At 46.7% G+C, this 12,844-nt stretch overlaps 1 long non-coding RNA gene across 1 annotated transcript; it reads right to left on the bottom strand.

The window, feature by feature from the left end:
• Positions 1-11,502: 11,502 nt before the first annotated feature.
• On the bottom strand, positions 11,503-11,776 carry LOC121574678. The gene is made up of 2 exons (XR_006660997.1): positions 11,677-11,776; positions 11,503-11,554 (listed from the first exon to the last, which is right to left on the bottom strand). It is a non-coding gene; the product is annotated as an uncharacterized LOC121574678 (long non-coding RNA).
• Positions 11,777-12,844: the final 1,068 nt, after the last annotated feature.

The following is a 12,844-nucleotide window of genomic DNA, read 5'->3' as shown; positions in this document are numbered from 1 at the left end:
AACGACCGTCTGCAGAGGCTGCTTGATGTCATCCTGAAACCTGAGATAAAGTTGTATAGAACAGGTTTGTTTATTACTCTTGTCTCTTATCAACATTAATGTTTATCAACATTGGCAATATTGATATTTTAATATGAGAAGAAAATATCCACTGGAATGTATTATTAAACCAACTTTACAAAACGCTTGTACAGACATTGAGATTTCTATCACCTGGCACTTGCGCAAAACCATGTAAATACCTGCAATATTTCGGTTAGTAAGCATGCGTCATACTTCTGTCTTGTGCGCGTGGGCCTTAGGTGATGAGCAAACAAATCGTGATAGTCACACAGTTTTGAAGTCGGTTTAATAATACTTTCCTGTGGAAATTTGGCCTCAAATTTACACAGGCAGAATAAAGAAATCGTCAGACAACATGTAGAGTAAGTTCAAATGAAGTTTATTCAACATTCTGACTTGTAAAGGGACTGTTTGGGATTTTTAAATCTAAATGTTAGAGAGGAGAGTGGAGGCTCGTGAAGTGATGATTTCTTCATGACAAGTAGAAACTCTAAACCTCTGAGTTAAACTTAACGTAAGTTATTTGCGTTAACGCAGAATTCTGTGTTTTTCTCACACAAAAGAGAAGATAAAACGCAGAAAAAATATCTTGCTGCGTTTTGTAAACGCATATCTAAAATGTATCTTATTGTAATCTCGTTTTTAGACCATCAAATTCCTGCATTAACAAATGGCGATTCTATCAGCAGACAGCCTTCTGACTGAAATTCTTCGGTGAACATTTTCTCCGGTCCGGTAGCAACTTAAAATGCAATATTAACTTCAAGCAAAACATTAAGAAATGTAGCTGGCTACATTCTTTCTATGGTAAAAATAAAATGGCCATGCATAGTCTTTACAAGAAATACCTTGATCTTTCATTGTAAGCTAATTTACTTTTCTGTGGCTGCTAGCGAAAATAGCGTTGCACATCTGTTGTCATCTGATGAATACGAAGTTACTTTCTGCCGACTGTTTTGTATTCATTTAAATTGTAGTTGCACTCTTATCATTCTATTGAAGCAAAAAAACACTTGACTTTCATTATAAAACCCAGGTGAAATGGTGATTTCTGAAAGCTAATGCGACCCTGGAGCTTCTTATTCGTTCTATATCGTGGAGCTCCGCCCCATAGGGGAGCTCTGCTCCTAGTGGTTTACCCTCTGCCCTAGGGCAGAACATCCTGAAGCAAATTTATGCACACACCTGCAGCCAATGGGAGCACAGGTGCCCCTATAAGAAGGGACCCGTTCCCTCAATCAGCCTCCCTCCCATTTATCTTCAGCGACTGGACTAGACTGAAGAAGCCAAGAAGTATATGAAGACTCAGGAAGATAACGCCGCCGATATCCAGCCATCAACGTCTTCCAGAATGAGCACACCGGGAAATTTTCCACCCCCAAAAGCCCTTTTCAGGGCTATGTGTCGGTGTACTAACATGGCGCCTACGGACCCCCACGACCTTTGTTTCGTGTGTTTGGGGCCGCAGCACGCCAAGGAAGGTCTCGACAACCCCCCTAACTGCGCCTCCTGCGCCCTCCTTCCTATGAAGGGGAGGAAGCAGCGCTGGGCGTTTTTTAGGGAGGACATCCCCCTAGAGGATGTACTGTCCATTCTCGCCTCTGCTTCAGAGGCGTCATCAGACAGTGCTGGCTCGGGGGACGACAAGGAGGAAGGCACAGAGATGGATGTCCCAGTGGGACAATCCGAACCTCTGGCGCCGACTTTCAAGACCCCCTTCCCTATGGGGAGCGCGAGGTCTGAGGACTCCTTGGGCGATGACGACACGGGCTCTGTTAGGTCAGAAGCCCTGTCCTTCGCAGCGGCCTCTCTGCGTTCGGATTTTCCCGAACTCATTGAGAAGGCCGCCAATCGACTGGAGATAGCGCTGCCTCCAGCTCCCCTCCCTGTGGAGGTGGACCTGATGGAGGGCGGCCCCTACTCCAAGCCAAGGAAGGCGGCTGAGCCGATGGCTCCAGCCATGCCTTCCCTTGGCAAATATGTCGAGGGCTCATGGGACTCACCTCTGGCGGCGCGTTCGCCGGCCAGAGCATATATCCCATTTACCAGAGTGGCTGGTCATGAGTGGGCAGCTAAGGGAATCCCTAGGCTCGAGAGCGCCATGGCGGCGTATCTAGTGCCGGGTTCGAGTCCCTGGGCAGCCTCCAAGAAGGCCACCTTACCGGCGCAAAAGGATAGGCTCACAGCACAGCTGGCCGAGAAATCCTTCACGCTGGGAGCCCAAGGCGTGTCAGCGGCGAACAACATCGCCCTCCTCGCGGCCTCCCTATCCCGTCTTACAACGGGTAGGTCAGAGTTGACCGGTGACGAAATAGAAGAGGCGTCCAGAATTTCCGGAGCCATTCTTCACCTGACACAGGCCTCTGCAAAATATGCGCAGGCAGATCCATGGCCACCTCGGTGGTCATGGAGCGTCACCTCTGGCTGTCGATGACAGCCATGAAGGAAACAGACAGGGCCTCGCTACTAAACGCTTCTGTCTCCAGCGAGGGCCTATTTGGAGTCGCTGTAAAGGAGGCAACAGAGCGTTTCGCTAAGATGGACGAGGAGAGGAAGCACCTAGCTAAACATCTGCCGTTGGCGATTAAGTTTAGCAGGGCCCCAGCTATTCCGTCTACCTCCAACGCCCCAGTAGATCTACAGGGAGGCGACGGGCCAGGCGACAGGCGTCCACCACAGGCAGCAAGCGAGCGGGCTCGGCCCCTCCGGCGACGACAGTGGTGGCGACGGCTCCGCCGGCGAGGGAGGTCATCGTCAAGCCGTCCTGGCAGCACCAGAAGGTCAGCCAGAAGAGGCGGCACCAATGACGAGGTGAGGGGGAGAGGATGGATGACGGCTCGGCGCAAGACGCAACAGAGCCCACTGTTCCCCCCCACCCCACTGTTCAGGGCGTGGAGGGAGTTATTGTTTGTGATTATGTGAATAAAGAGCTGGTTCTCACTGACATTGTCAAAAAAGGACCTTTCTTCCATAACGCATTACAGAACACTTCACATTCTATAATTTTCTCTCACCATCCTGAGTGTAGCTCAACCCACCAAGGGTGCGTAGTTGAGCAAACTCAGGAGAGGAAAGGGAAAAAGGTAGCAAGGCGCAGCCTTAGCTCACCTGATAAGGACCTTTTACTACAGACTCCTAGGAGCTCTGTAGTAAAGGTCTCACACAGCAGGCAGCAGTCTCTGTCCCAATGTGACATGAAGACGCAGCCGCTAGCTGGGAATGACGCCTTGCTGCAGGCTAATGCCTCAGCCAGCGCAGATCAGACCCGTGCGACGTTCACGGAGGGCGGGAATACTAGAGTTACAAGTGTAACCAATGTATGGGCGCCCCCGGTTTATTCAGAACGTAACAATGCCCATGGCTCTGAGTGCAGCTCACCACACATAGAGTGTGCTGCTGAGCAGCCGCATGAGACCAGTGAAGAGGTATTGTGGCACCACCTTGTGGTACCAGTCAGAGATCACACTTTTCAGACTCTGTTGAGTACTGCAGTGGATGGGTCTCATGGCAAGCAGCAGTCTCAGTCAGACAATGACATGATGACGCAATTGCTATCCGGGGAGGGCGCCCTGTCTCAGGTCAATGCCTCAGCCAGTGCAGTTCAGAACCGTGCTGCGTTCACGGAGGGCCGGATTACTGGAGTTACGGTCGTAACTAACGTATCAAGGCCTCCGACTCTAATCAAGGCCGAACGAGCTAATGTTTCCTCTCCCTTTCGAGGGGGGCCCGCCTTGGGCTATTCCACCAACCCAGTGCTGGGGAATAGCGGTGGCGAGGGCCATAGAGGAATACAGGTCCTTCCTACTGGACGCACCACAGCTTCGTGCGCGCCCGCTTTCTCTGCATTGCTGGCAGTGGCAACGAAGCTGTACCCTCTCACGCTGGCTAGAACAGACGTTGCAGAAGGGTTATGCCCTCCAATTCCATCGGACCCCACCCCCGTTCAGGGGAGTGGTGGAGACGGTGATGAAAACGCCGGACAAAGTAGCCGCTCTGATGTCAGAGGTTACGGAACTTTTGGCGAAGGAGACGGTCACAGTAGTTCCCCGGGAGCAAAGGAACAAAGGGCTGTATTCGCCTTATTTCCTAGTGCCCAAAAAGACGGGGGGAGTGAGGCCGATTTTGGATTTACGCACTCTCAACGAGAGCATAACCAAACGGCCCTTCTGAATGCTGACGACAAAACGTCTACTGGAATGTGTCCAGAAAGGGGACTTTTGTACAAGCATAGACCTAAAGGACGCGTACTTCCATGTGCCGATACAATCGCGTCACAGGAAGTTTCTGCGGTTCACCTTTCAAGGGGTAGCGTACGAGTTCACGAGGATGCCATTCGGGTACGCCCTGGCACCTCGAACGTTTTCCAAATGTGTAGAGGCGGCATTGGAGCCGCTGCGTCGTCAAGGGATAAGGCTATTAGCCTACCTAGACGACCTGCTGGTTCTCGCCCCGTCAGCAGAGCTGGCGTTCACTCACACGACACAGTGATTCATCTCACGAGTCTGGGGTTCGCTGTGAATTGGAAAAAGAGCGCACCCTGGCCCAGTCATCAGATTGTCTACCTGGGACTACAGCTAGACACTGTAATGATGAGGGCTCGAATATCGGACCCTCGAAGGGTAGCATTGTTGCTAGCCCTGAGGAAGTGTCGTCCGAATCACACAGTAACGGCGCTATCGATCATGTCACTTTTGGGTCTCATGTCGTCAGCCCACTCTGTGGTCCCGCTGGGACTTCTGCACATGCGCAGAATACAGCGGTGGTTCGCCCAACTAAGACTAGACCCAGTGCGTCAACGTCATCGGTTGGTGGTGGTTCCTCTCTCGCTAAGAGCAGACCTGGACTATTGGAGGAACTCGAGCGTTCTCACGCACGGAGTCCCGATGGGCAAGGTGTCATCCTACATTCCAGTGTTTACAGATGCCTCTCTGACTGGATGGGGAGGGACATGTCAGTCTCAAGCGATAGGAGGTGCATGGCCTCAATCAGGTCGTCACATAAACCTCCTGGAGTTGGAAACGGTTCGACTGGTTTTGACCCACTTCGCGTCTACCCTTCGGGGTCGCGATGTGTTGGTCTGGTCAGACAACCGGACCACAGTGGCTCACATAAACCGCCAGGGAGGGGTCAGGTCTCCTGCCCTCCATCGGGCGGCAGAGGAATTGTGGCTGTGGGCTCACAAGCACCTTCGCTCGTTGAGAGCAGCACACATTCCGGGCTACTTGAACGTAGGGGCAGACCTCATGTCAAGAGGGGGTCCTCGAGACGACGAGTGGTGTCTGCATCCGGACATTGTTCTCCGAATTTGGGAACAATTCGGGAGAGCCGAGGTGGATCTGTTCGCGTCACGCGTGAACGCGCAGTGTCCCCTATGGTTCTCTGAGGGAACAGGACGAGCCACCACTGGGAAGAGACGCATTCGCGCACTACCCGTGGCCGAAAGTTCTCCTGTATGCATTCCCTCCACTGTCTTGCATTCTCCCACTGCTAGCCAGGGTGAGGTCAGAGGAGCTGTCAGTGATACTGATAGCGCCCGATCGCCCGGGAGCTCCGTGGTTTGCGGAGATGAGTCAGATGTTGATTGCGCCACCTTGGCCAATTCCACATCGACGAGACGCGTTGACCCAGGCGGGAGGCTCGATAGGGCAGTGGCCCATAATCGGCCAACCACTGAAGGCTTGGTTCCTGAATGGGACAGGTTGAGGCGCCGTGGGTTATCTGATGCAGTGATCAGAACCATACAAGGCGCACGAGCCAGTTCCACTTCTAGGGTGTATACCAGCAGATGGAACGTTTTCTCACGATGGTGTGACACACAGGATGTAGACCCCATGAACTGTCAGGTGGAGAGTGTGCTCTCATTCCTGCAGTCTATGTTTGATAAGCAGAAATCGCCCTCCACCATTCGGGTGTTTGCAGCGGCAATTTCAGCTGGTCATGAAGGGTTTAATGGAAAAAACGTGTTCAGTCACCCATTAGTGAAACGTTTCTTATTGGGGACGCGGCGGCTTAGGCCAATGCCTAGAGCTACGCTGCCCCAGTGGGATTTGGCTTTGGTTCTCGAAGCGCTATGTAAGTCGCCGTTCGAGCCATTGAATCGAATACCCCTCAAGATGCTGTCTATCAAGACGGCACTGTTGCTCGCCTTGACTACCGCTAAGCGGGTCAGTGATTTGTGTGCACTGTCGACGAGACCCGACTGCCTTGCCATCAATGGCGATCTGAGCAGAGCGGTGTTACGTCCTAACCCGGCATTTGTGCCGAAGGTTATTAACAGTGCATATAGATCACAGATCGTGGAATTGTGGGCTTTTTATCCCCCTCCCCATGGGGAGAGGAGTGAGGAAAAGCTTCATTGTCTGTGCCCAGTACGAGCTTTGGCGTGTTACGTTGAGCGCACAGCAGCGGTTAGGTCATCGCCTCAGCTGTTTGTGTGTCACGGTGCGGCTGCATTAGGTAGACCACTTTCAAAACAGCGATTGTCTCACTAGCTTTGTGAAGGTATTGAGACAGCGTACGAGGTGGCGGGGCGACAACCACCTCAGGGTATCAGAGCTCACTCTACTCGTGGAGTAGCAGCTTCTACTGCCCTCTTCAGAGGAACAGAGGTAGAGGATATTTGTAGAGCAGCGTCATGGTCGACGCCGTCTCCTTTTATCCGTTTCTATCTGTTAGATATGTCTTCTAACTCATTGGCTCGATCTGTACTCAGCGTGGCTGAGGGAAGATCTTGAGCAAAATAGAGAGGAAAAAGCAGGATTGTGACCATGTTCATAGGGCCCGCTTTTGTTAGAAGGACATATTATGGACAGACATGTTTTTTAACTCTTTGGCTCGGTCGGCATTCAGCAGAGCTGAAAGGCGATTTTGAGCTAGGAAGAGAGGATAAAGCAGGACCATGGACAGGTTCCAATCAGGTCCGCTTTGGTTACGAAAACATGTTTGTTGAGGATAGGCTTTTTAACTCTCAAGCTCGATTGCACTCAGCATAGCTGAAGGAGAATCTTGAGCTGGAGGAGAGAGAAGCAGGACGATGGACAGGTCTCTATCAGGTCCGCTTTGGATGGAAAAAGCATATCTTGTGGCATGTCTCTTGACTGACAGGGTCAGTATAGTAGAGACATGTATTGAATTGACAGAATGTGAGGTCATCTATCTGATGTTCAGTTTAGTATGACTGGTATATTTTGTTCCTGCCTACTAATCTCTGGGTTCCATTGAGTTAGTAAGGCGGTCTATTGGACACATAATGTAGAGTGACATTTTATGTCATTCCATTAGTGGACGATAGTGTTGTCACAGAATATTGAGGCACGGCTATCTGCTAGTACAGATTAGTGTAGTTTCTATTCTGGTGATCTGCCCACTAGTCATTGGCATTGCCATTGAGCTAGATGGGGCGGGTCTTTAACCGATGACGCGGTATATTGTGACGCCCGGAAGGGTTTTTTAGTTGCAGTACTGCGGGAATTGGTTGCAGCCATTGCTAGGCTTGACCATTTTTCATTTTTTAATGGGAAGTGTCAGGCTCGGCAGGGAGTACATTTTGGAGCGTTTCGCTCCGCCTTAAACCACTAGGAGCAGAGCTCCCCTATGGGGCGGAGCTCCACGATATAGAACGATTAGTTACCGGAGTGTAACTCCAGTTCTATGAGTGGAGCGGAGCCCCATAGGACTTAAGGCCCTGCCGACCCTCTCTAGTCTCGCTGAAGATAAATATCTCGGGAGGCTGATTGAGGGAACGGGTCCCTTCTTATAGGGGCACCTGTGCTCCCATTGGCTGCAGGTGTGTGCATAAATTTGCTTCAGGCTGTTCTGCCCTAGGGCAGAGGGTAAACCACTAGGAGCAGAGCTCCCCTATGGGGCTCCGCTCCACTCATAGAACTGGAGTTACACTCCGGTAACTAATCGTTTTATGACGCCTGGCAACAAGGGCACATCCAATTTGTTGCTATTGTTTTCCTCCTTCCGGCCCATTCACAAACAAGCAAAACGTTGTTAAATATGAATGAAATTTGTCAACTATTAAATAACATGCTCAGAATTTGAAAGATATGTTCATTCTAGGTTGAGGAAAATTATTTTAACAAATACATTTAAAAAAGTGTAACAACATTGCAATTTCAAGCATTGATCTTTGATACCGCCTGTATCGATAACGACCATTAGATACAGTCTAATATGCTAACTAGCTAACAGAATCTTTCAAATTCTGTGCATGTTATTTAATAGTTTTGAAAAATGTAAATCAATACAGCAAGTTTCATATAGCAAGATACATTAAGTGATTCACGTCTATATTAATCATTTTACTTGTGAATAGAATAAACAAATGTAAAATACATATGTACAGCCTCTGAAGACAGTCGCTTGCTGTACTACCCTTGCATTTTCTAAATGGACATTAGTGCTGTTTAGATGAGAAATGTGTTATTCCCCACCATTATAATCAGTCCAGTCAGATAGCCGCTGCTGACAATACTGATTGACCATTATCTACACTTAAACAACTATTTGGATCAATCAACAACAGCACATAAGTGGGAAATCCTGAAGATAGGCTATCCTATCCTAGACCCCATTATCTTAGGTGTTGATGTTGCGCTTCATCTGACATATCTCATCTGCAACTAAATTCTAATGTATCCTTTCTCCTTCCCTTCAGATTTCCAGCATTTCATTGTCTCTGAAGAGGAGTTGTCCCCTGTACAGCAGCACTGTAAGCAGGATTGGAGCCCCAGTCTGGGAAAAGATGACTGGAACCCCATACAGATTAAAGAGGAACAGGAAGAACTGAGGATCATCCAGGTGGATGAAGACTCTGTATTCACTCCTGCCTGGGTGAAAATTGACTATGATCAGTACCCGACTCAGTCTTCACAAATCCAAAGTGAAGAATACATAGACAAAACGGCTTCAACTGACAGATCAAAACAGAACCTAAGGAAGAGGATTCCTCAGAGCCAACCAGTGACTCTCAGCCCCTGCGCAAATCAAAGAGGACACGGACAGAAAAAGGAAAAAAATCCATCAGCTCCAAGGGTAGAAATCACCAGTGCATAGGTGCAGTCGCACAGAAGAGAGAGACAATTTTCCTGTAGTGATTGTGGTGAACGTTTCACTCTGATGGGAAAACTGAATTCTCATAGGATCATGATACACTCTGGAAAGAATCCGTATCGCTGTGATGAATGTGGGAAATGTTTTGTTCAGCGAGGAGCTCTGGATTCTCATGAGGGTCCACACAGGTTTGAATCTGCATCGCTGTCGGGATTGTGGCAAAGGTTTTGTTTATGTTAGAGGTCTGAATTCTCATTGGAAGATTCACACAAAGGAGAAACTCAAAGGCTGTCATATAACAGAGTGAACACCTGAAATAGCATGAAAGGTTTCGCACAGGCAAGAAATCGCATTCTCATATACAGATCCACACAGGAAAGAAATCATATCACTGTCAGGATTGTGACAAATGCTTTGTGTCATAAGAAGATTCACACAGGGGAGAAATTCATTTACTGTAATGTGGCAAATGTTTTCACATGTTGGGTATCTGAATTATCACATGATTCACACAGGGGAACTATTGGAATTTCGCCTAATTTCTCCTTGATATTTTTTTTTTATGTGCACATCAGTGGAGGCTGGTGGGAGGAGCTATAGGAGGATGGGCTTATTGTAATTGCTGGAATGGAATCAATGGAACGGTATCAAACACAAACATATGGAAATCACGTTTGACTCCATTCCATCGATTCAATTCTAGCCATTACAATGAGCCCGTCCTCCTACAGCTCCTCCCACCAGCCTCCTCTGGTACACATGTATGATACCTACTTACTTGGGTGTGTAGTTATTGTGTTTTGCCCTCTAGTGAGTACTGTCTCCTTATAAGTCATGATACAAATGTTAATGGAAAAGTTATAGAAAATGATTTCTTATAAAGAGTGGGAACCCTTTAAAAAAAAAAAAAAAAGTGTAAAATATGTTGATAATTGTACATACAGTATGTTCCATCAATTCTGCCATTATTAACCTGGATGTATTGTGTTATTACCGTGTTTTTCTTGTTGTTCTCAATTCTGTGTTGATAAGTTCATATCAGCGTCTCATCAGCAACAATAAAAAAAGCACTTCCGGGGTCACTGAATTTTAAGAAATTTCTAACAAAGTCCCCCATGTAATAGAAAAGTGTCACCCTGTATTTATTCAAAATATATGAAAAAGTCTTAACATTACCATCATATGTTCTTATTTAAGTGACATTTGTAATACATTTAGGTTTTAAAACATGTTCCAAGGTCAAATAAAGAAAACATTTGTTTACATTACACAAATATAGCACTGTACAAGAAAATATTGATTGTGTGTCCATAAAACTAGAGTCCAGTCTACTCACCAGAGTCTCTAGAATACAAAAAACTATTGATTGTGTGACCATAAAACCAAGGTCTAGTCTACTCAACCTAGCTAGCTACCTAACTAGCCCGCCAGCCTGCCCAGAGAGCATTGCGGGTTTTGTAGTCGACGAGTTTCAACCTATGGCTGCAAAAAGATTTAACGATCTTCACATTTTGCTTACAATATTATTATAAGATCAAAATGAAACATTTTATCACAAAATAATGTTTGTACATGGTAAGACATTTAACAGCGTAAAGCATAGGAAGAAGTCATTTAGGATTATTTAAATTTATTGACAAATACTGTATTTTTCATATCATGAATAAACACGTTATTTACACTTTTCCATTACTGCGTGTGGGACTCTTCGTTTGACATTTTTCACAATTCTGTGACGTGGAAGTGACTCGCTATTGTAGAGCGTCTGCTAAATGATGTAAATAAGACGCCAGTTAGTTATCCGTCTTCAATTGCCCAGCCTGTTTAGTGTTGAGGCCCTGTCAGATTAGATCACTCCTGCAACTCACTGAAGGGGTAGCCATCATGTTGGGGATGTTGCCCTCATATATGGTGTAGCTACTCTGTAGAAGGAGCAGAGAATAAACTGCATAACAGAGAGTAGGTTTTGAAATTGCAGCATTTACATTTTCATTGAGTGGATGCTTTCATGGTCGTTGCTGAGGAACCCAAATCAGAGGGGACCTTCTTCATTGTGGCCTCATGCATAGCAATGGATGCCTGGTCCCAAGCATTAGTCTTCAACATCTCCACAATTCCTATGTGGGTACAGACATTATGATTTACATACAGTCTGGACTAGCCACTGAAACACACAGTTTCAGTCTATAAATGGAAATGTGCCCTTAGTGGGTGAAACTGACAGTATCAAGGCTCTTACTGGTAGTCTGTCTCCCCCATCATGGCCATGTATGCATGCATGTTTGGCTCGGCTCCAGCATTTGTCGACACTGATGGCTGGGTAGTAGACAATAAAGGCTAGACACATCTCATTAGTGGTGGCCAGACCCAACTGTGTGACTCCTTTGCGATTGGCTGTGTAATAGGTGCACTCCACCACAATCTCGTCACCCTGCATTGGGAAGGAGATACTGCTTTAAGATCTTATGATTAACAATATCACAATACCACTGTTGATCTGATAAAGAATCCCATGACAACCATTTGAAATACAGAAAGTACATGGATGCTTACCGGTTTGATGGTCTTAATGGTCCCCAGGTTGATGGCCCCCTGCATCTCAAAGTTATAGTTATCATCCACGGCTAGGAAGTCAATCTGCGTTCCATTCCTGCAGAGGGTAGAATCAAGAGCACATCAGTGGGGAGAGTGAAGAACCATCAACAACGATCATCAAAGCTTATCGCTGTTTATCCTGACAATGACACTTTACTTTGTTGATCTGGATCGCAGACAAGGGGCAGCTGTAGAAAAGCATGTAGTGGACCAGGTCCATGTTCTAAATCACTGGCTCCATCTGAGACCGACAGAGAGGCAGGGAGAGGGAAGAGATGCCAGAAACCTCTATGGACTCTAATGACAAACGTATGTCGTAATTGTAAAATTATTAGACCATGAAATGAGAGAGGGGTCATTTACCCGAATGATATGACGTTTCCCATTGAGCTTTGGTACCTTCATGACCTTGCAGTTGTAGTATGTATGTTGTGAAGGGACAGTAACCTGCAATGGAAGAGGAACCACTGTGTTAATACCATCTGTGTTGCCAGTCCATTCTGTTCCAGTCACATGTTGTAGGCTAAGGATACTACCTCCTGTATAACCAATATCAATTCAATTTCATTTAATTCAATCATCCGACCTGTTCCACTTCAAGAATAAACTAAAATACTTCAAACTAAAAGTCCTCCTGTGCCTGATCTAGAGAGTCAACATGCTTCTGCTACAGGATGTGTGAGGTTACTCTTACATTCTTCATAACGAAGTCCAGAGAGTTGCCGTCCTGGGGGCTGGATCTGGCCATGAACTTGAGCAGGTTCACCTCCTTGGTCCCCCTTGTTTTGGAATGGTACCAGTGGTGGAAAAAGTACCCAGTTGTCATACTTGAGGAAAAGTAAAGATGCCTTAATAGAAAATGACTCAAGTAAAAGTGAAAGTCACCCAGTAAAATCCTACTTGAGTAAAAGTCTAAAAGTATTTGGTTTTAAATATACTTAAGTATCAAAAGTAAATATAATTGCTAAAATATACTTAAGTATAAAAAATAAAAGTATAAATCATTTCAAATTCCTTATATTAAGCAAACCAGATGGCACCATTTCCTTGTTTTTATTTTATTCATGGATAGCCAGGGGCATGCTCCAACACTCAGACATAATTTACAAACAATGCTGTTTTAGTG

The sequence above is a fragment of the Coregonus clupeaformis genome, unplaced genomic scaffold, assembly GCF_020615455.1.
Source record: "Coregonus clupeaformis isolate EN_2021a unplaced genomic scaffold, ASM2061545v1 scaf4258, whole genome shotgun sequence".
NCBI classification, from domain to species: domain Eukaryota; kingdom Metazoa; phylum Chordata; class Actinopteri; order Salmoniformes; family Salmonidae; genus Coregonus; species Coregonus clupeaformis.
Note: the sequence above shows the minus strand (reverse complement) of the source record. Positions and strands in the feature narration are given on the sequence as shown.